At 47.4% G+C, this 22,239-nt stretch overlaps 1 pseudogene across 1 annotated transcript; it reads right to left on the bottom strand.

Moving 5' to 3' along the window:
- Positions 1-655: 655 nt before the first annotated feature.
- On the bottom strand, positions 656-20,533 carry LOC140902915 (intelectin-like protein; annotated as a pseudogene). Its single transcript, XR_013635005.1, has 8 exons — positions 20,384-20,533; positions 12,307-12,368; positions 11,383-11,541; positions 8,434-8,681; positions 7,874-8,032; positions 6,983-7,103; positions 2,915-3,018; positions 656-909 (listed from the first exon to the last, which is right to left on the bottom strand). The product of XR_013635005.1 is annotated as an intelectin-like protein (transcript).
- Between the last annotated feature and the right edge of the window lie 1,706 nt (positions 20,534-22,239).

Here is a 22,239-nt window from a genome sequence, read left to right as displayed (position 1 = left end):
GGGTGCGGTGAGCAGCTGGGGCGAGCGAGGGGGACCCTGGGCAGCAGGCCCAGCCTGGGGAGACGCCCCCAGCCAAGGGGCCCTGCAGGCCGGACTGGGAGGGGATCATAACCCCGAGGGGTGGGGGCGACGCTGCGGGGAAGGGCCCTGCCACCCGCGGGCGCGTGGCCACCGCCAGAGCAGGTGCCCGGCCCGCAGCACAGCCAGGGCCTGGGCCGTGGGAGGCGGTGACTGTGCACTTCCCTCCCCTTCCCCCGGGGCAGGGTTGCCGGTTTGCCTTTCACCTTTCCGGTCCTTCTTTTTGTGTTGGTAGCTGTTTAATGAATTGTATTTGCTTTGAACTATAAGCAGCAGGGAAGCGGCCGGTGCGGAGAGAGCACCCTAGGGTGGGGACACCCTCACCCCTGCCCTAAGTGATCACGACAAGGCTGGGGGTCGAACCCCCCAGGAATCCTGGGTCCAGCCTTGGTGGGGTTACGAGGACTCTGCCACACAGGCGGGAGGCATAATAATAACCCAGTGCTCCGATTATTGCTAACAGTAAATAATTACAAATAATGACAGAAGTGCCTCATTCTGACTGGTGCTGAGAGCCCTGCAACTCTCTCTGGGTCGCAAGGGGAGCAAATCACACCGACACCCCAGCCCACTTCAGATTCTTTATTTGCATGGCAGATGTCCGCGTTCAAAGCCAGGGAATAGCTCTGGCTGGAGTAAAGCAGCGTCGTTCACTGGGGCACGTCAGCCTTTCCGGACTCAGCGGTAGAACAGCAGCACTGCGGATTCAATCATCTCCTTGGATATGCTCCAGTGCTGATGGGTTCCATAGCTATTCCAATCAAAGGAAGCGAAATCACCGCACTGAACCGGGTTTCCTTCTGGGAAGAACCCTCCTCCACCTACGCAGTGCTGGGGAGAGAACAGAGGAATTGCCAGACCGGAGCAGAGCTGGGGCCCATCTAGCCACTCTCCTGTCTCCAGGCCAGTGCCAGCTGCTTCAGAGGAAACCGCAAGAAACCCTGCAATGGCCAGTCGGCGAATAGTCTGTCCACATAGAATCATAGGTCCCTTCCAAACCTGATGTTCTAAGGAGGTCATCTAGTCCAACCCCCTGCTCAAAGCAGGACCAATCCCCAATTTTTGCCCCAGATCCCTAAAAGGCCCCCTCAAGGATTGAACTCACAACCCTGGGTTTAGCAGGCCAGTGTTCAAACCACTGAGCTATCCCTCCCCCCAAAAACTATTTCTGAAGTAAGGTTCAATTTAGCAAATACTTCCAAGTGAGTGTGTGTGTGAGAGAGAGAGGATATTTGGTTTGAATATTTAGCTATTTTATTCATTTTAAAAATGGGGGGAAATACACACAAAAAGAAACAACAAAAATAAAAAATACCAGGTTGTTTTGAGTCAAACAAAACATTTTGTTTGACCCACCACAACTATTTTGGGTTTTTATCCATTTTGGGTTGACACAAAAAAACTGTGGTTGTTTTTTTCAGATTACAGTGGAGTCGCATCATACGCACATTTAATTTACACGAATTCAACTATACACGAAAGAAAAAGAAAAATAACTTGCAGTGGTGGAGTACTGTACAGGAGTCGACGGGAGAGCGCTCGGGGGTCGATTTATCGCATCTAGACTAGATGCGATAAATCGACCCCCACTGGATTGATTGCTGCCCACCAATCCAGTGAGCATCTCGCCACGCTGAGTGTGATTCTAGTGTTTAAAGATACGTATTTTTCGTACAACATGGCCCCTAAACACAAGCTAACTACTTCTTCTGGTGCTCAGCCGAAGAAACAGCGATCTATTCCAACGCTGGAGGAAAAACTGGCTGTGTTAGAGTTATTGAGAGACAGTATGTTGGTCTCCAACATGGCGTGTAAATATGAACTCAATGAATCTAGCATCCATGCCATCAAGATTCGAGAGAGAAATTCATCAAGCCGTGGCATCAAGTGCTCCAATAACTGCTAAGGTGACGAGCCAGGTGCGTGATAAGACGTTAGTGAAGTCTGAAAAGGCATTAAACTTATGGCTGGAAGACATGAACCATAAATGTGTGCTTATCAAAGGCAACATGTTGCGAGAAAAGGCTCTTAGCCTCTACGCGCTGTTCAAACCCCCCGTTGAAGAGGGACAGCCTTCTGATGAGAAGGAATTCAAAGCCAGCCAAGGTTGACTTAACAATTTTAGGAACCGCTTCAACCTCAAAAACGTGCAGACTACTGGTGAAGCTGCATCTGCCAATGAAGAGGGAGCAAAAGCCTACCCTGAACAATTAAAGAAAATCATAGAAGAAAAGGGCTATCTTCCGGAACAAGTTTTTAATGCTGACGAGACTGGGCTCTTCTGGAAAAAAATGCCCAACCGCACTTACACTTCGAAATCAGAAAGACAAGCCCCTGACTTAAAAGCAGCTAAAGACCATATGACTGTGTTGTTTTGTGGCAATGCGGCTGGACATTTAATAAAGCAGGGCTTGCTCTACAGGGCTGCAAATCCCCTTGCCCTAAAAGGCAAGAACAAAAATCTCCTGCCTGTGTTCTGGCAATCAAATAAAAAGGCTTGTGTGACGGCAGCATTATTTCTGGATTGGTTCCACAAGCGTTTCATTCCGGAGGTCAAGCGGTACCTCGAAGAGAAAGGACTTAACTTTAAATTGTTGCTGATCGTAGACAATGCTCCTGGCCATCCTGAGGCACTCCGGTTTGCACATAATGACGCTGAAGTCGTCTTTCTCCTTTTTTATTCTTTCATTCTTCTGTCTCTCGTGACTATACGTGATTTTCGCCTTACACACTGACTTTAGAATGTAACCCCCGCGTAAGATGCAACTCCGCTGTATTCGCTCCACTCCAGCTTGTCTCTGCTCCAACCCTAACCCCACTCTGGTCAGATACTCACATGCTCAGTGTTACAGCCGGTGACTTTCACCCCAGCACACAGAGCCATGGCCGCCTTCTCAGAATTAAATACGCAGAACTGGATGTAGCGGGGAACGAATTCAGCTGGTGACAGAAAAGGGGAGGTCAGAACCATTGTTTGCCATGGACAGGTGGAGAGAAATGACTTAGCTCTAATCTTAGCCAAGCCCCTTCGTTAAGTCCCTGTGTGTAAACTGGGAATGATTAAGAATCTGGAACTCCTGACTAGGCCACTGCAGAGAAACTAAATGATTTCTTTGCATCGGTCTTCACAGCTGAGGATATGAGGGAGATTCTCAAATCTGAACCACTCTTTTTAGGTGACAAATCTGAGGAACTGTCCCAGATTTATGTGTCATTAGGGAGGTTTTGGAACAAATTGATAAATTAAACAGTAAGAAGTCACTAGGACCAGATGGTATCACCCAAGAGTTCTGAAGGAACTCACATGTGAAATTGCAGAACTACTAACTGTGGTATGTAACCTATCACTTAAATCAGCCTCTGTATGAGATGACTGGAGGATAGCTGATATGACGCCATATTTTTTTTAAAAAAGACTCCATAGGTGATCCTGGAAGTTACAGGCTGGTAAGCCTAATTTCAGTACCAGGCAAATTGGTTACAACTATAGTAAAGAATGGAATTATCATAGATGAACACAATTTGTTGGGAAGAGTCAACATGGTTTTTGTAAAAGGAAATCATGCCTCTCTGATCTACTAGAATTCTTTGAAGGGGTTAACAAGCATGTGGACAAGGGGAATCCAGTGGATATAGTGTACTTAGATTTCCAGAAAGCCTTTGACAAGTTCTCTCACCAAAGGCTCTTAAGCAAAGTCTTGGGATAAGAGGGAAGGTCCTCTCATGGCTCAGTAATTAGTTAAAAGATAGGAAACAAAGGGTAGGAATAAATGGTCAGTTTTCAGACTGGTAAATTGTAAACAGAGGTAACTAGTGGCATCTCCCAGGGGTCTGTACTAGGACCAGTGTTGTTCAACATATTCATAAATGATCTCGACAAAGGGGTAAAACAGTGAGGTGGCAAAATTTACAGATGATACAAAACTATTCAAGATACTTAAGTCCAAAGCAGACTGTGAAGAGTTACAAAGGGACCTCACAAAACTGGGTGACTGGGCAACAAAATGGCAGATGAAATTCAGTGTTCATAAATGCAAAGTAATGCACATTGGAAAACAATCTCAATTATACATATAAAACGATGGAGTTTAAATTAGCTGTTACGACTCAAGAAAGAGATCTTGGAGTCATTGTGGATAGTTCTCTGAAAACATCCACACACAATGTGCAGCGGCAGTCAAAAAAGTGAACAGAATGTTGGGAATCATTGGGAAGGGGATAAATAATAAGACAGAAAATATATTGCCTCTATATAAATCCATAGTATGCCCACATCTTGAATACTGTGTGCAGATGTGATTGCCCCATCTCAAAAAATATATTCTGGAATTGGAAAAGGTTCAGAAAAGGGCAACAAAAATGATTAGGGGGTATGGAACAACTTCCGTGTGAGAGATTAATAAGACTGGGACTTTTCAGCTTGGAAAAGAGACAACTCAGGGGGGATATGATAGAGGTCTATAAAATCATGACTGGTGTGGAGAAAGGAAATAAGGAAGTATTATTTACTCCTCATAACACAAGAGCTAGAGGTCACCAAATGAAATTAATAGGCAACAGGTTTAAAACAAACAAAAGGAAGTATTTCTTCACACAGTGCAGAGTCAACCTTTGGAACCCTTTGCCAGAGGATGTGAAGGCCAAGATTATAACAGGGTTAAAAAAAGAGCTAGATAAGTTCATGGAGGATAGATCCATCAATGGCTATTCGCCAGGATGGACATGGAAATATCATGGAGAAGGTCCTCAAGGAATCCATTTTGAAGCACTTGGAGGAGAGGAAGGTGATCAGCAACAGTCAACATGGATTCACCAAGGGCAAATCATGCCTGACCAACCTGATTGCCTTCTGTGATGAGATAACTGGCTCTGTGCATATGAGGAAAGCAGTGGACGTGATATACCTTGACTTTAGCAAAGCTTTTGTTATGGTCTCCCACAATATTCTTGCCAGCAAGTTAAAAAAGTATGGATTGGATGAATGGACTGTAAGGAGGATAGAAAGCTGGCTAGATCATCGGGATCAACGGGTAGTGATCAATGGCTCAATGTCCTAGTTGGCAGCTAGTATCAAGCGGAGTGCCCTAGGGGTCGGTCGTGGGGCTGGTTTTGTTCAACATCTCCATTAATGATCTGGATGATGAGATGGATTGCACCCTCAGCAAGTTTGCAGATGACACTAAGATGAGGGGAGAGGTAGTTATGCTGGAGAGTAGGGATAGGGTCCAGAGTGACCTAGACAAATCGGAGGATTGAGCCAAAAGAAATCTGAGGCGGTTCAACAAGGACAAGGACAAGGAAGAATTCCATGCACGACCACAGGTTGGGGACCGACTGCCTAAGCAACAGTTCTGCAGAAAAGGACCCGGGGATTAGAGTGGACGAGAAGCTGGATACAAGTCAACAGTGTGCCCTTGTTGCCAAGAAGGCTAACGGCATATTGGGCTCCCTTAGTAGGAGCATTGCCAGCAGATCAAGGGAAGTGATTATTCCCCTCTATTCAGCACTGGTGAAGCCACATCTGGAGAATTGCGTCTAGTTTTGGGGCCCCCACTACAGAAAGGATGTGGACAAATAGAGAGTCCTGCGGAGGGCAACGAAAACAATTTGTGGGCTGGGGAACATGACTTATGAGGAGAGACTGAGGGAACTGGGCTTATTTAGTCTGCAGAAGAGAAGAGTGAGGGGGGATTTGATAGCAGCCTTCAACTACCTAAAGTGGGTTCCAAAGAGGATGGAGCTTGGCTGTTCTCAGTGGTGGCAGATGATAGAACAAGAAGTAATGGTCTCAAGTTGCAGTGGGGAAGGTCTAGATTGGATATTAGGAAAAACTATTTCACTAGGAGGGTGATGAAACACTGGAATGCGTTACCTAGGGAGGTGGTAGAATCTCCATCCTTAGAGGTTTTTAAGGCCTCCCTTGACAAAGCCCTGGCTGGGATGATTTAGTTGGTGTTGGTCCTGTTTTGAGCAGGGGGTTGGACTAGATGACCTCCTGAGGTCTCTTCCAACCCTAATCGTCTATGACTCTATGGGATGGTATCCCTAGCCTCTGTTTGCCAGAAGCTGGGAATGGGTGACAGGGAATGGATCACTGGTGATAACCTGTTCTGTTCATTCCTTCTGAGGCACATGGCATTGGCCTCTGTCTGAAGACAGGATTCTGGGCTAGATGGAACATTGGTCTGACCCAGTATAGCCATTGTTATGTTCTAATTCCAGTCCCACACAGGAGCTGGGCAGTTGTCCCGTCACAGCTGGGCTGACCATAGCTCTGTCACTGTTCTGCGTGTGTCTTTAGTGCACTGCACCTTTCAGTTCCCAGGAGCTCTGGGTAGTGCTACGATCTCAAAACACCCCTCCTGGCATGAGCTGCCAGTGCAGCCACTGCCTCATTCTCCAGCTGGAGATTTCTGCAGTCTGGACTGTGGAGCAGCTCTTTCTGTCACCCTGCTGACACTCAGGGCTTGCCCTGGTCTGGGTCTCCCCAGGCTGCGTCTTTATCCCTGGTCTGTCTGTCATGGGGGAAGGGAAGGTCCTTCTCGCAGCATCTCCTCAACCCTTGCTGCCGCCTCCTTTCAGGGCCAGCTTTAGGGCATAAGGCCCCTCCTGCCTTTTCTCCTTGGCTCCTTTCCCAGAGATTGGAAACTCCAGATCACCTCTCTCCTCAGTCTCCTCTTCTGGCCACACCCTCACCAGGTATCACAGACCCTTTTGTGTTCAGTTGCCATGTAGCATGTTAAATGGAGAAAACACACTGCGCGCTCTCCTGGAGATTTTCCATATCCTCTCTCTCATTTAATCGTTTGCCCTTTCTCTAAAACAAAGGTAATTCGGTCTGGAAGGACAGGGCTGGTCTGTGCAGGTGGAGAGGCAGAACCCGCACACCCACTACCAGACTTACTTCGGCCATTTGGAGAGTAATAGCTGGCAGTTTGCTGGGCATCGCCATAGTCGTAGAGGACGGGCACGGCGTGGCCATTGTTGGTCTTTCAGACACCAGCGCCGTATTTCACTGGGTATTTCTGGGAGACACAAACGCAGCGAGCATCCAGTGTTAGTTTCTGTCCCTGTGGCAGGGCAGCTCCAGCACAGACAAGGAAGCATTGATTAAAACTTACTGGGTGATTTGTTCAGTCAGTGCCTCTGCTCACACAGGTCAGCCCTAGGGCACAGCAGTGACTCCACCAGTGGGCCAAGAATATGACATGTCAAGGTGCCCCTTGGGGTGGATTTATCACAGACTATTTTGGGCAGGGACTGTTGTTCTGCTCTGGGTCCGTGCTGCACCTAGCACTGTGGGGCCCTGGTCTGCGGGGGGTCCGCTAGGAGCTGCCACAATGCGGGCAGTAAATGATAATAGGTGAGAATCAGCATGTGTCCAGCATTGTTGCCCCTGCACCCCCAGCCCTGCGGAGATGCCCCTGCTAAGATGCCTGAACCCCAAAGCCGGGGCTCAAGGGTGAGTCAAGGGCTTGGCCTAGCACCAAAGCACCTGTGTCCACTGGCCCCCCATCTCCAGGGTGTGAGGTGGGGTTGGTATTCATGGGCCATTCAGCCTCTCTGCTGAGTCTGTCAGCACATCGGTGCCAAGGCGGTGGTTGGTTTGGGATGTAAATACCAGCAATGTTGAGAGGTCCTTGTCCCATTATCAGCCCCTGACCCCCCAGCATGGAGCGCTTTTAGCATGTTGAGAATTTGCCCAACCAAGCTCCTCCATCTACACTGGGGCCAGCAGAGCCACCTAGCCCCTCCTGCACATGCCCCTCCAAAGCCCCCAGCTCAGCGCCATCACCTGGTAGAGTCTGAGGAGGTTCCCCCCCTCTCAGGACAGGAAGCCAGTCTCGGTGTGGTACCTCAGGATGGACCTGTTCTTCCATTCTTTCAGGGGCATCTTGTTGGTTACATGCCACACGGACAGGTCCTGGGATTGCAGATCGTAATAACCAGGGTTCTGAAAAGCAAGGACCCAGCTGAAACCTCTCAGCCACATCCCTGGTACTTACCCACTCCCTCTGCCCCCCATCACTGGGGCATCTGGGCACCTCACCACCTGTGGTATATGTATCCTGACACTCACCCCGCAAGGCAGAGAAGCACGATCACCATTGTACGGGGGAGAACTGAGGCGCAGAGACTAGGTGACTTGCGCTAGGTCACACAGGGGGCCTGTGGCAGGGCAGGGAATGGAGCCCAGGGCTGCCAAGCCCTTCGCTAGCACCTTGACCACTGGACCATCCCTCCCATCTAACCCCCATGCCGGTGTCCCCCACCTCCCCATGTGCATTCAACCACATTCTAACACACCGTCTCTCCCCAGCAGGTAGCTATTGGCCATGGAGAAGGGAACCCCACCTTGTAGTCGTCACTGGTGGAGCCCGCTGCGGAGCCAAAGGTGTAGTAATTGGCCCAGTTGCCCTCTCCCTCTGGGTAGTTAATGCTGCTCCCCTGCTGGCTGGACCAGCGATCTCCTGCTGTGCACTTGCCATAGACATTGTTCTCATGCACGCTGGCCACCAGGGTCCAGCCACCCCCCTTGGTGGTCATGTCGCAGAAGGTCTGGTAGGTCTCGCCATTCTCGGTGCGCAGGGCGTAAATCCCGTCTGCAGGGGTGGGAAGCGGGGAGCACCTGGTCAGCCAGAGCCAGGGAAAGGCCCTCTCGGAGCCAGACATTAAATGGGAAACACGCCCAGGTGAGGAGCTTCTAGTGCACTGCAGCAGGACGCAAACCCGTAGTCACTGGAGCAGGACATGCCCCTGCATCTGGGAGCAGACGGGCCCGATTCCCAGGAGCACTATAGTCCCCTTGGCAGCGGAGAGTGAGTACAAATTACAGGGACTCCCAGAGCGTGACAAGGCCTGAGCCTTTCCACACACAAGCTGTAGCACTTTCATGATACCGGTGTAGTTACAGCGCTACAACTCCTTAGTGTGGACACCATTTATACTGATTTAAAGGGGCTTTATACTGGGATAGCCATTCCCATATGGAAAGTGGAATACGCTGTCCCTGTCTAAGGAATTACACTTTCCCCCAGCATAATTGTGTTCACACTGAGGCTGGACTAGTATCAATATGTCAAGAAAAACCCATCCCCCAACCCAACACAGTGACACCAGGACAGGCGCCATGCGCAGACCAGGCCTAAGTGTAACTGAGAAACAGGCCAGGGACAATTTGTGCTAAGGAAAAGCCCCAGACCTTGTTTTGAGCCCCCTGCTGTGTGTCTCCCCACACTGTGTCCCTCTTTTGGGCCTAAGCCTGTGGTGACTCGATCTGGGGGCTGCACGATGGGTGGAACTGAGCCAGGCAAAGAATCTACCGCGCACTGGCTACCCTCAGACTGTCAAAGGGGCTGAGCACCTGCCCTGGACTGGACGTCACCTGGCGCTGGAGGGGCTCAGCCTTGGGTTGCCAACCCTGCGGGATTGACCTGGAGTCTCCAGGAATTAAAGACTAAGTCACATGATAAAACTTCCAGGAATACATCCAACCAAAATTGGCAACCCTAGTTCAGCCCCAAGAGCAGGGCTTGCACCCTCTGACCTCCCTGTCGGAGTCCTGCACGCCATTCCTTCAGCTGAGACTTACGCCAGGGTCCGTGGAGGAGGGTGGAGATTTTCAGAGGCATATGCTGGGCAATGGGAGTTGGGCGCCTCTGTGCCACTTGTGTCTCTGAAATTCTCTGCTGGGGGAGACCAGCCAGACACGAGGCAGCAGGATCCCCGACAAGGTTTTCTCCGCCGGCAGCTCCTGTGCATGGCGGAGGCCTAAGCAGCAGGGCACTGGCAGAGAGCTGAGGTCTCATGTCGCTCCAGCAGCAGGGAATGTAAGGATAAAGCCTTTTCTAGTAATCACATTGTAAGGCCTTTGTTTGCAGACATATTAAGAGAGCAGCAGCCATGAGCTAAGAAGCAGGAAGTCACATCCTCACATTCCATCTAAATTATATTAAAACAACTTAATATCGGGCTGTTAATGGCACCGACTATCACCAGGTAAAGAAATAGATCTTATGATGGTTAAAGAAAACTTAGTTTGATAGCATCCTGTCTGGCAAGGAATCACTTATCAAGTGTTGTGGTTGTGAAATCCTCATTTCTTTATTGTTTTATCTTTATACACTTCTCTATTGTTTTTCTGTATGATCTCTGTCAGGTTCTTTGATTGTTTCTGTCTGTTACATAATTAATTTTGCTAGGTGTAAATTAAGTAAGGTGGTGGGATGATTAGGTTAGAGAATTGTTACAATATGTTAGGATTGATTAATCAAATTTTAGTAAAATGATTGGTTAAGGTACAGCTAAGTCAGATTCAGGTTTCACTATATAAACTGGGGTCCAAAAGGAAGTTCTTTGGGAACCAACTCCAGGACACAGCCCCAAGATCAGAGCGGCCAGACCTCAACACTCTGCCAATGACACCCTGAAGAAACTGTAGGCCCCCAGATGACCTGATCCTGACTGGCCAGCAGGGAAAAGTTCATCTGTCTCATTGGGAGTGGTGAGCACAGTATGTGTACCATGTGCAGTCTGTTTTGGTGATTGTTAGTGAATAGAGGTTAAATAGGACATTACTGTGTAAGGCTCTTTCACTGGTAAAGGACCCAGTAAACCCACAAAAGATTAATTCTTGAGTCCACGGGGTATGGGTGTTTGCTTGGAGTTCACAAGGAAAGTGTGTTTACCCGGAGGAGTAGATCCCAGAGCCCACAGAGGGGTAAAGTTAGGTGCTCTTTGCCTGGAGCCCTAAGAACTGGAAAAGGGTAGGGGGTGCCTAAATTAACTGGGTTACGCCTTGAGCCCTAGGAACTAGGTAGAGGTGGGATGTCCTAGAGTGGTGAAGTGACAGAGAATTTTGTTTCAGAGTAACAGCCGTGTTAGTCTGTATTCTCAAAAAGAAAAGGAGTTCTTGTGGCACCTTAGAGACTAACCAAATTTATGTGAGCATAAGCTTTCGTGAGCTACAGCTCACTTCATCGGATGCTGTAGCTCACGAAAGCTTATGCTTATGCTTAGCACACAGCGCTCCCCCTAGTTTGCACCAGTCAAAGGGCCCCTGCTCATCGTCAGTCCCAGCCCTGCTGGAATCAGCCCCTGGATGTATTCAGAATGAGCCAGCCCTGGTAATGCGATTGCCCACAGTGGCCACGGATGGGCAGGTGTCCCCGCTGCCAGCCCAGAGATGCCCGGGTGCATCTGAACCGACTTTACCCAGCTCTAGTCTTTACATTGGTCTGGAGCAGGCACCCAGCGGAAGCAAAGCAGCTTCTGAAGATCCAGGGACGCCCCCTCTGCACTCACCTCTAGCCCCAATCTGGGTGGCTTTAATTTGCTTGCAGCTGCGGGGCAGGCTCTGGTAGGTCTGGTTACTCTGGGGGCTCTGGCTGACATGCGTGTCCTCCCACGTTTCCAGCAGGTCATGGATGGCGAGCTTTAGCGCAGCAGCACCCCCGCTCCCATCTGCATAGCAGGGTGAGGAGTTTCCATCTGTTACCATTTATGTGGCCAGGATGGCAGAGCCCTCAGTCCCCTCAGTGCGGAGATCCCCAGTCCTGGGAAAGCCACTGGGGGAGTGACATTACGTACAAGCACCACCACACACACACACAAGCACACAGACACACAATCAGTCACACACAACTGAACACATACAGCCCCCCCATCATACACAACACAGAAACACACACAGCCACACATACAACCATAGACAACCAGCCACAGAATCACATGCAGCCAGAGAGAAACACAAACTCAGTCATACACAAACATGCAAAACCTCCCCCTACACACAATCGCACAAAGACACAGACACACACCTGTCTATATATAAAGTAGAACTGATGCTTTTAGTAAGAGGTACATCTAAGAACTATTTCACATCCCTGAATCAGTAGCGGAAGATCTTTATAAGTTTGAAAATTACGAATAGGGGCTAGGTTGTAGAACTGGCTTGAGTGGGAGCACCTAGGCACTACCGTAATACACCTAATAGATAATATACAACGCCTAACACCATGGGGTCTTGGTCCAGAACTGGGGCACCTAGGCGCTATCACAGTAATTAATAACACCACCCTTGGCACCCATCTTTGAAAACCTTGGCCCTGGAACATGGACGGAAGAAAATGGTTGCAGCTAATTCAGGGTGAGTTCTGGTTGGCAGGAGGCTGCCTTAGGGTTTGGGAGAATTATTTCCAGGAAGGGAAAGGAAAAAAAGCCACTTACTGCAAGGGTGGACCCTGGTCACTTGGATGAGGAGCAGCAGGAGAGCGTTGTTTCATTGTTGACTTTGCAGCAGGGAAAACAGTAGATCAGCTGGTTAATAGCCAGGCTGGAGGGTGGGAGGGCTCTACCCCAAATCTTCCTGATCCCAGGGCTGCGCTGACTCTCTGCATAACCTGCCTATAACACTAACACCCCAGAGGAAAGTTTGAGACCCTGCAGCCCTTGAGTTCAATGGGAGTTTGCTGGAGTGGGGATGCCTTGCTGTGACATCCTTAGAGCAGTTTCCTTCTTCAGAGATGGCTCAGTGACAGGCTTATGGGGTGGGAAGCTGAGGTGATCCGGGCTGGGAGGGGAGCACCGGGGACCATGGTGCTGTACGGGGCACTGGGAGGAATTCAAGTAGCGTCATGTGCACAGAGCAAGCCCTCCCCCTGCACTCCCTCTGCTAACTAGGGTGACCAGATGCCCCAAAAATCAGGACTGTCCCTATAAAATCGGGACTTTTTCTTATATAGGCACCTATTACCCCCACCCCCGTCCTGATTTTTCACACTTGCTATCTTGTCACCCTAACTGAGCCTCGCATCACCCCTGTAGGGTGGACAGATCTCATTATACCCATTTTGCAGGTGGGGAAACTGAGGCAGAGAGGGCCTGACTTGAAGTCAATGGAATGCCTCACGATGGAATGGCTTCAGTCAGCGCTGGGATCAGGTCCAGAGAAAGGAAGCGAGAGGATCAGAACCCAAGTCCCAGCTCAGACTTTTTTCTAGGAGTCTCTCTCCTTGCTTTGCAGAAGAACTGACTCATGCCATGGGATCTGCCTGCACACTGCATGGCCACACCATCACGAGCCCAGCCGAGGGGCCCTGCAGCACAGCTACCCAGTACTAAAGGCAGGCGGAGTGGGGCTTGTGGTTAAGGCTCTGATTCAGGAGAGCTGGGTTCAATTCCCCCCCAGTCACTGACTCCTCGGGCAGGTGATGTGCTCTCTCTGGGCTCAACTCCCCACCTGTAAAATAGGGGTGATAACTGTTCCTACTTCACTGGGTGCTCTGAGGATAAGTCCATTGAGGCTCATGTGTACTCTGGTGCTGGGCAGCCAGACGGGCTGATGCTGTGTAATAATAATGCCTAGTTCTGTTCATGAGTACATCTCAAAGCACTTTACAAAGCAGCTCAATAGCATTAGCCTCATTTTACAGATATAGAGAAACCAACAAGGTCTTGGGCTTTCTAAAGCTACTATTTGCCAAGTTAACATATATATACAATTTCCACATTAACTCACAATGTAACACACTGAAGAGAGGGTCAGGACTCACCTGGTCCGTGGTTCCAATGTCTGAGGTTTTCAGATGCAGATTTCAGTATCAGAAACTTCTTCACACGGAGAGACAGAGCTATTCCTCTGAGGCACCAACCCCTCTGCCTTAAATAAAGCACCAATAGTGAAAGTGACCTTTTAAAAGCAAACACAAGCATTATCTGTACACGTGGGGGTTGGGGAGAAGGTTTCAAGTGAACACCTAGACCAAGTCAAATCTAGTTCGTCTTTCATCTTCACGCCCCAGTCCAGCCAGGGAACTCCATGTTTACACACGAGCACGTGGCAGGCCTGGCCTTATCAACTTATCAACTGACTATTTGCATGCTGCTGCTGAATATTGGTTCAGGCGGTGGAGATGAATTGTCCCAATGAAGCCACAAAGGATGTCGGAGCTCTCTAGATCTTTCACCGCTATAGAATCATAGAATATCAGGGTTGGAAGGGACCTCAGGAGGTCATCTAGTCCAACCCCCTGCTCAAAGCAGGACCAATCCCCAATTTTTGCCCCAGATCCCAAACGGCCCCCTCAAGGATTGAACTCACAACCTTGGGTTTAGCAGGCCAATGCTCAAACCACTGAGCTATCCCTCCCCCCATATAATAAAGAAGCAGATTAAATCAGGAACTTTGTTATTTCATTGAAACAGCACCTCAGCTCTTGGAATTCAGAAATAACTCCAGCCACTAAAGACAATCAAGGGGTCAGAACAATTCATTTAATTTTTTTCCTGTCTCTCAAGAATGGTTCGCTCTTGCAGAGCATTTTTTATCCACAGATCTCCTTGTGCTTTCCAAAAGGGATCAACATTGTTATCTCAATTTACCAGAAAAAAAAAAGATGCACCAAGAAGGGAAGAAACTTTCCTCTGTCTCCAGCAGAGCTGGGAATAACCCAGCTCTCCTGTTTCCCACTCCCCACTGGATCGCACAGCCTCCTCTTTGCAGCACAATACCCTTTCTGCTTTAGTCCTCCAGCTACTCACCAACATCCTTTAGTTCAGTGTTTCTCAATGCGTGGGGTGTGTCAGTGCCCCACTGTGACAGAATATACCCTTGTGTTCACACTCTACATGGTACTGTAACAATTTTGTACATGGCATGTCTTGAACAATTTGAAAACTCATAATTTGCTAGTCAGCATCGTCCTGATAAAATATGTGTGGCAACACTGTATATGAAGTTATAAGATTCCCCTGTTGTGACGCTCTGTACCTTGGGGGAACACCCAGCGCCCCCATGTTCATCCTCGTAAAATGATTGTGTGGTATCCAATGCAAAGTTTGTCATGTCGGGTGTCTTCGGAGGGCTCATGATGCACTGAGCATTGTTGTTACAGTAATGTTATAGTAAGGTTATAAGGTTATAATTTCATGTATATAGTTATGAGGCTGAAAATTTATCCTCATGGCTTAAAATAAGCCCAGGCAAAAACTCTCCAAGAGCTGAGAGGCAGTATGGGATAAACTCAGCCCATCCTCACAGGAACAAAGGACACTGGCCTAGGCAGCAACAAAAGAATCTGTTAGACTCTCGAGGAAGTCACCCCCTTCCTTTGGGCAGTTTGGAACTGCGATGAGGTAATGCTCACCTGACTCTGAAGTGGGGGGGGGGGGCAAAGCCAAAAGGGAAGAAAGAACATGATAAAAGGGAGAGACATTTGCCATGCTCTCTCTCTTTCTTCCACTTACATCTACAGACAACACACCAAGTGACTGAAGTGCTGATCAAAGGGGAGAGCCTGGATGAAGAGCATGGCTGAGAAGCATGTAAGTTTGTAAGGGCACTGAAAGTGTTAAGATCAGCTTAGAATGTGTTTTGCTTTTATTTCATCTAACCAAATCTGACTCGTTGTGCTTTGACTTACAATCACTTAAAATCTCTCTTTCTAGTTAATAAATCTGTTTGTTTATTCTACCTAAAGCAGTGAGTTTGGTTTGAGGTGTGTCAGAGACTCCCCTTGGGATAACAAGCCTGGTACATATCAATTTCTTTGTTAAATTGACGAACTCATGTAAGCTTGCAGCATCCAGCGGGCATAACTGGACACTACAGGATGAAGGTTCCAAGGGTTGTGTCTGGACCGGAGATATTGGCTAGTGTCATTCAGTTGCACAATCCAAGGAGCAGCTTACATGCCAGAGGCTGTGCGTGAACAGCCCAGGAGTGGGGGTTCTCACAGTAGAACGGAGTAAGGCTGGCTCCAGAGTGAAGGATTGGAGTGACCTAGCAGATCACCAGTCCAGATAACACCAGAGGGGAACGTCACACCTGTATGATATTATTAACCTGTTTTCAAAACCCCACAGCCCTGCTCAAGCAGAAGTAGGCAAAACAAAGGACTGTGTGTTCTGCTTAATTGCATTTAAGCAGTAAACAGAGTAATCAAACAGGAAGGGAAAACAAAGTAAGATCAAACAAGTGAAAAAGGCAGCCAGGACCATCCTTCTGCTTAGACTGTCTCCTAGTGCTCAGCTGGAACAGGAGGGGGACTGAAACTATAACAAGGATGGACAAACACCGCCAAGGAACCCTGTCTCCCCCTTTCTCTGGCTAATACATTCACTGTACCTGAAGAGAAAAAGGAAACAAGTGTTGGACTCTGGTGGAGGATTCCTGACCTGAGAGTTTGATAACACTGCTGAAAACATGTGGTGAGATGCTTTGCTCACTCTGAAATAGTTTGTTAAGTTAGGCATTAGTCAGCAATTTCTTTATTTTTCGTGTAACCATTTCTGACTTTTATACCTCATTACTAGTCACCTCACCTTTGTCCGGCTTGTCCTCTTCCATCCCTCCACGAATGAAAGTCAACACTACACCATTCTGTTTTGTTGCGAGCACGTTCTTCACATTTCTGGCCAAAGAGTTTTGTCATGGGATCGGCCCCACACATTTTTAGTCTTCCCAGCGGTCGCATGTGGTCTCTGGGGATCCAGTCACTGATGCGGGTTCATAGAATCATAGAATATCAGGGTTGGAAGGGACCCCAGAAGGTCATCTAGTCCAACCCCCTGCTCAAAGCAGGACCAATTCCCAGTTAAATCATCCCAGCCAGGGCTTTGTCAAGCCTGACCTTAAAAACCTCTAAGGAAGGAGATTCTACCACCTCCCTAGGTAACGCATTCCAGTGTTTCACCACCCTCTTAGTGAAAAAGTTTTTCCTAATATCCAATCTAAACCTCCCCCACTGCAACTTGAGACCATTACTCCTCGTTCTGTCATCTGCTACCATTGAGAACAGTCTAGAGCCATCCTCTTTGGAACCCCCTTTCAGGTAGTTGAAAGCAGCTATCAAATCCCCCCTCATTCTTCTCTTCTGCAGGCTAAACAATCCCAGCTCCCTCAGCCTCTCCTCATAACTCATGTGTTCCAGTCCCCTAATCATTTTTGTTGCCCTTCGCTGGACTCTCTCCAATTTATCCACATCCTTCTTGAAGTGTGGGGCCCAAAACTGGACACAATACTCCAGATGAGGCCTCACCAATGTCGAATAGAGGGGAACGATCACGTCCCTCGATCTGCTCGCTATGCCCCTACTTATACATCCCAAAATGCCATTGGCCTTCTTGGCAACAAGGGCACACTGCTGACTCATATCCAGCTTCTCGTCCACTGTCACCCCTAGGTCCTTTTCTGCAGAACTGCTGCCTAGCCATTCGGTCCCTAGTCTGTAGCTGTGCATTGGGTTCTTCCGTCCTAAGTGCAGGACCCTGCACTTATCCTTATTGAACCTCATCAGATTCCTTTTGGCCCAATCTTCCAATTGGTCTAGGTCCTTCTGTATCCTATCCCTCCCCTCCAGCGTATCTACCACTCCTCCCAGTTTAGTATCATCCGCAAATTTGCTGAGAGTGCAATCCACACCATCCTCCAGATCATTTATGAAGATATTGAATAAAACTGGCCCCAGGACCGACCCTTGGGGCACTCCACTTGATACCGGCTGCCAACTAGACATGGAGCCATTGATCACTACCCGTTGAGCCCGACAATTTAGCCAGCTTTCTACCCACCTTATAGTGCATTCATCCAGCCCATACTTCCTTAACTTGCTGACAAGAATACTATGGGAGACCGTGTCAAAAGCTTTGCTAAAGTCAAGAAATAGTTGTCCACCTATTGCCTTGCCTGCGGACTACATGACCCACCCGTCTCCACTTTGCATTGTACGTCGCCTGCACTACATCGGTCACCTCTGTATGCCTTCTGATCTCCTCGTTCGGTATGTGATCACTGAGCATTACACATTCGCTGTCATGGGTTTGGGCTTTTTGGGGTGTCACCTGATGTGCTGGGGTGCCACTGAGTCAGCCTATTCAGTCAGCCTGGATCCCCTTTACTTGGCCTTGCTGGGTTAGGCTCACAAACCTCTTCCAGCCAAGCACACAGGCAGGGCCACACCCAGCTGCACAGAGAGACAGAGATCCGCTCTGGAAGGATTCAGCCTTAGGGGCTTGCCTCAACACCCTGGTGCCCACTCCCTTTAAGGGATACAAAAACCCCAAAGGTTTTATGAAATTCGCCCCCTCCCTCAATGTGGAGGGAGATATGCACAACTTCTCCCCCCCCCCCCCCCGTTAGAAATTACATAAACTGGGTTATATGACAAACAAGCAATACATTTATGAACTACAAAAGGTGAATTTTAAGTGAATATAAGAGATAACAGTGCAAAGCAGATTACTGACCAAATAAAGCAAAATACACCAGCTAAACTCAATATACTTAAGAAACAGGTTACAAAATGTAAATTCTCACCCTAAATGTTATTTTAGGCAAGTTGCAAAGTTTCTGTGGTTCAGAGTTCCAGTTATATTCCTTTTCAGACTGGACCCCTGTTTCAGTCTGGACTCCCCCCTTGCCCTCCCTGCAGTCTTTGTTCTTGGGCAGACAGTCCATGGAGAGGAGAAGTCCCGTTTGCCTTACTCCCCACCCTTAAATAGGATTTACATAAGGTGGGAATCCTTTGTTTCCCAAACTTGACTCCCACTTTCCCTTACGGTGGAAAGTTACAAGAAGTCCCAGGTAATGTTTAGTATCAGGTGGCAAGACCACCTGACTCTGTAGTATCACGGCATCCATGAGTCAGTGGCAGTATGGAGCATGCCCAGGAAGGCCAAGCTTTTTCACAGTCCATTGTCCTTGTTGATGGGCCATCCGGTCTGTCTGGCTTTTCCATTGTTGTACCTGAAGTGTTAGCAGTGGGTGTCACCCAAAGTAGCATAGCTGAAATACAGATACATAGTCAATATTCCTAACTTCAGATACAGAAATGATACAGGCATACAAATTGGATAAATCACATTCAGTAAATTAGAACCTTTCCAATGATCTCTTACAAGACCTATCTTGCATAAAGTACATCTCAGTTATGTCATATTCATATCATAAGCATATTTTCATAAAGAATATGGAGTGAAACATCACATTCTCCTTTCCATTGGTCTCTGGGTGACAGCGAATTTTTCTTCCTCAGCTTTCGTTGTTGACCAGCTTTCCGCTCCATATAACATTGCTGGCAGAACAGTGGAGTTAAACAGTTCTTTCCTTTCTTCATGGGCAGTTCATCATCCGTTAGAGACGTCTTTATTTTACTGAAACTTGCCCACCCTGCCTTTTTCCTCCTACTGCATTCCCTTTCAAATAGATTGTCGCTGTTCAGCTGCTGACCCAGGTAAATATATTTGTCGACCTCCTTGATTATTTTCCCATTTACAGTGATGATTCCTTCTGCACAATGCTCCTTCCACATCCACTTAGTCTTTGACGTGTTCACTTCCAACCCGATATCATGCGAAAGTGTTTGCAGTTGCTGCAATTTGTTCTCCAGTTCTACTGTGTCCTTTGCCAATATTACACAGTCAGTGAAGAAAAAGATGTGTTAACTGTTCTCCATCAATTTGGATTCCTTCTTCCCAGTTCAATTTCTTGAACAGCAACTCCAGGACTGCTGCAAACAGCTTCGGAGAAATTGTGTTGCCTTGTCTGAGTCCTCTACGTATAGTAATAATGCAGGGGGCATAGAATAATGTTATCTCTGTGAGCAGTTTGCGGTTAATTTCTTCCAGCATGTTGACGTACCTTGGGTCAATCCCAGTTTTGTTGAGCACATTGAGTACAGCATTAATCTCCACCTAGTCTAATGCCTTTTTGTAGTCGACGAATGCAATACACAACGATACTTTGTATTCCTTGCATTTTTTGATTGCTGCTGAATTGAGTGGATGTGATCAATTGTCGAATACCCTGAGTGGAAACCAGCTTGTTCTCTGCTTTCTTGCATTTCAAGATCCTTCTTAATCCGACTGAATATGACGCGGGTGAAAACCGTATACACTTGTGAGAGGAGTGTAATTAGACGGTAGTTGCTCAATTCTTTAAGATCCCCTTTCTTCATTAATAGTATTGTTTTCGATTTCTTCCGTGCATCTGGAACACACTTGCTATTGATGTAGATGGTGAACTGTTGCGCCAATGCTTTGGAGAGAGTATCTTTCCCTGTTTTGAGATATTCTAGCCAAATATCGTCTACTCTCGGGCTCTTCCCTCTCTTTATGTTATGAGCTGCATATTCGATTTCTTCCCACATAATGTCTGGAACTTCTTCTATAACCTGCTGCCTCGATGGTGTACACTGGACATTGACATGCAAGGAGTAGAGATCGTAGAATTTTGTACATATTTCGTTCATCTTGCTCCTTTCCAATGTCCTTTCACCATTTTCGCAATAATCTGTTTCAGCCTCACATCTCTTTCTACCTTCTTCAGACTCTCGTTCTTTTTGGCCACCTCTCTCAATTTCTTCTTTCTAAAGTCTTCGTAGTCTTCTTTGATCTTCACACAAATTTCTTTGCACAGTGTTCTGTAGTCTTCACCCTTTTTTCCTTCTAATTTCATGCATGCCCTCCTTGCCATTAGATTCAGTTTCCTTGCTGATCCTCTGCTTGCGTCCCAGCATTTTCAATGCCTTTGCCTTCTTAGCTGCTGAGATTATCTGCAAGATAAACTCTTCATAATCCTCATCAACATCCTTGTTGACTTTATATTCGAGGTGCATTTCACTCAGTTCCTGTGCAAAAAGTGCCACTTTTGCTTCAGTTTCTGGCTTCTCTTGGCTCAGTCTTTGTAGGCATCGTCAACACATAGTTTTGAGCGCAACATATGATGGTCTGAGGCTGTGCAAATGATTCATTCTCCTATTGTCGCTACATCATTGAAGATTCTTCTGGCATCCATCAATACATAATCAACCTGATTCAGTGTGACTCCATCCGGACTTTCCTATGTCCACTGCTGACGTTGTTCTTTCTAAAATATCGTGTTCATTATGTGGAGATGGTCTTCCTCTGCAAATGCAACCAGACGTGCTCTGTGATCATTTCTTATACCTTTACCAAATTTTCCCACGTACTTTTCATTCTCACTCTCCTTTTCACCTACTATTGCAGTGAAGTCCCCTTGGATGATTGTGTAGTTGGCTCTGCATTGCCTCCTCCAGCTCTTCATAGAAATGTTCTATTTCTTCGTCTTCTGCTTGTTGCATGGGAGCATACACCTGAATAATTTTAATCATTCTCCTTTGTTTTATCTGAAGCATAAGAACTGCTGTTCAGGATGATATGATGTTGCAGCTGACTATCCTTGAACTGTTTCTTTCCTGACAAATGAATCAACACCTCCAGTCCTTACTCTGTTGTTGAATGATATTCCTAGGAATACTTGCTCTCTGCTTTTCTATTGTGCAACGAGATCTTTTGTTCTTCTTATTTGGCATATCCTGATGACATCAGTTTTTATTGATTTTGTGAATTCAATGTAAGTATCAATGTACAGATCAGATGATAGTGTTCTTGTGTTGTGACTTGCAACAAATAGTTGGACTATTCTTTTACTCATTTTCCGTTTTTCATCCTGTGCTACCCTGGGTTGTGAGCGTTGGTGAGACCGATGCATGAGTCTGTGCTCAGTTTCCTGGTTTATTCTGCTTTGTGTGGCTTATTTGGCAGGAGAGTTTTGCAGCAGTGCATTCGGGGTGCCAGCCCTTGTGCCTTATAGCTGCAGTACCCCCTCCACTTTGGCCGGGTTGCCCTAGAGTAATAGAGGTATGGTCAGACTCCCTACTACTCTGGATGCTAGCTCATTACTTGTACTCACTTAAAATCCACCTCTTTGTAGTTAATAAACTTGTTTTACTGTTTTATCTGATTGAATTATGTTTAAATTGAAATGTCTGAATACCTATTTCAAATGATAAACCAGCATATTATTCCCTTTAAGGAATAATAGACTTAAAATATTTTGCACTTTCCAGGAGAGGGCTGGGTAGTACAGGACATCCATTGGCTTGCTGTTGCCAAGAAGGCCAATGGCATTTTGGGCTGTATAAGTAGGGGCATTGCCAGCAGATCGAGGGACGTGATTGTTCCCCTCTATTCAACATTGGTGAGGCCTCATCTGGAGTACTGTGTCCAGTTTTGGGCCCCACACTACAAGAAGGATGTGGAGAAATTGGAGGGAGTCTAACGAAGGGGAACAAAAATGATTAGGGGTCTGTAACACATGACTTATGAGGAGAGGCTGGGGGAACTGGGATTGTTTAGTCT

Source organism: Lepidochelys kempii, chromosome 24, assembly GCF_965140285.1.
Source record: "Lepidochelys kempii isolate rLepKem1 chromosome 24, rLepKem1.hap1, whole genome shotgun sequence".
NCBI lineage: Eukaryota > Metazoa > Chordata > Testudines > Cheloniidae > Lepidochelys > Lepidochelys kempii.
Note: the sequence above shows the minus strand (reverse complement) of the source record. Positions and strands in the feature narration are given on the sequence as shown.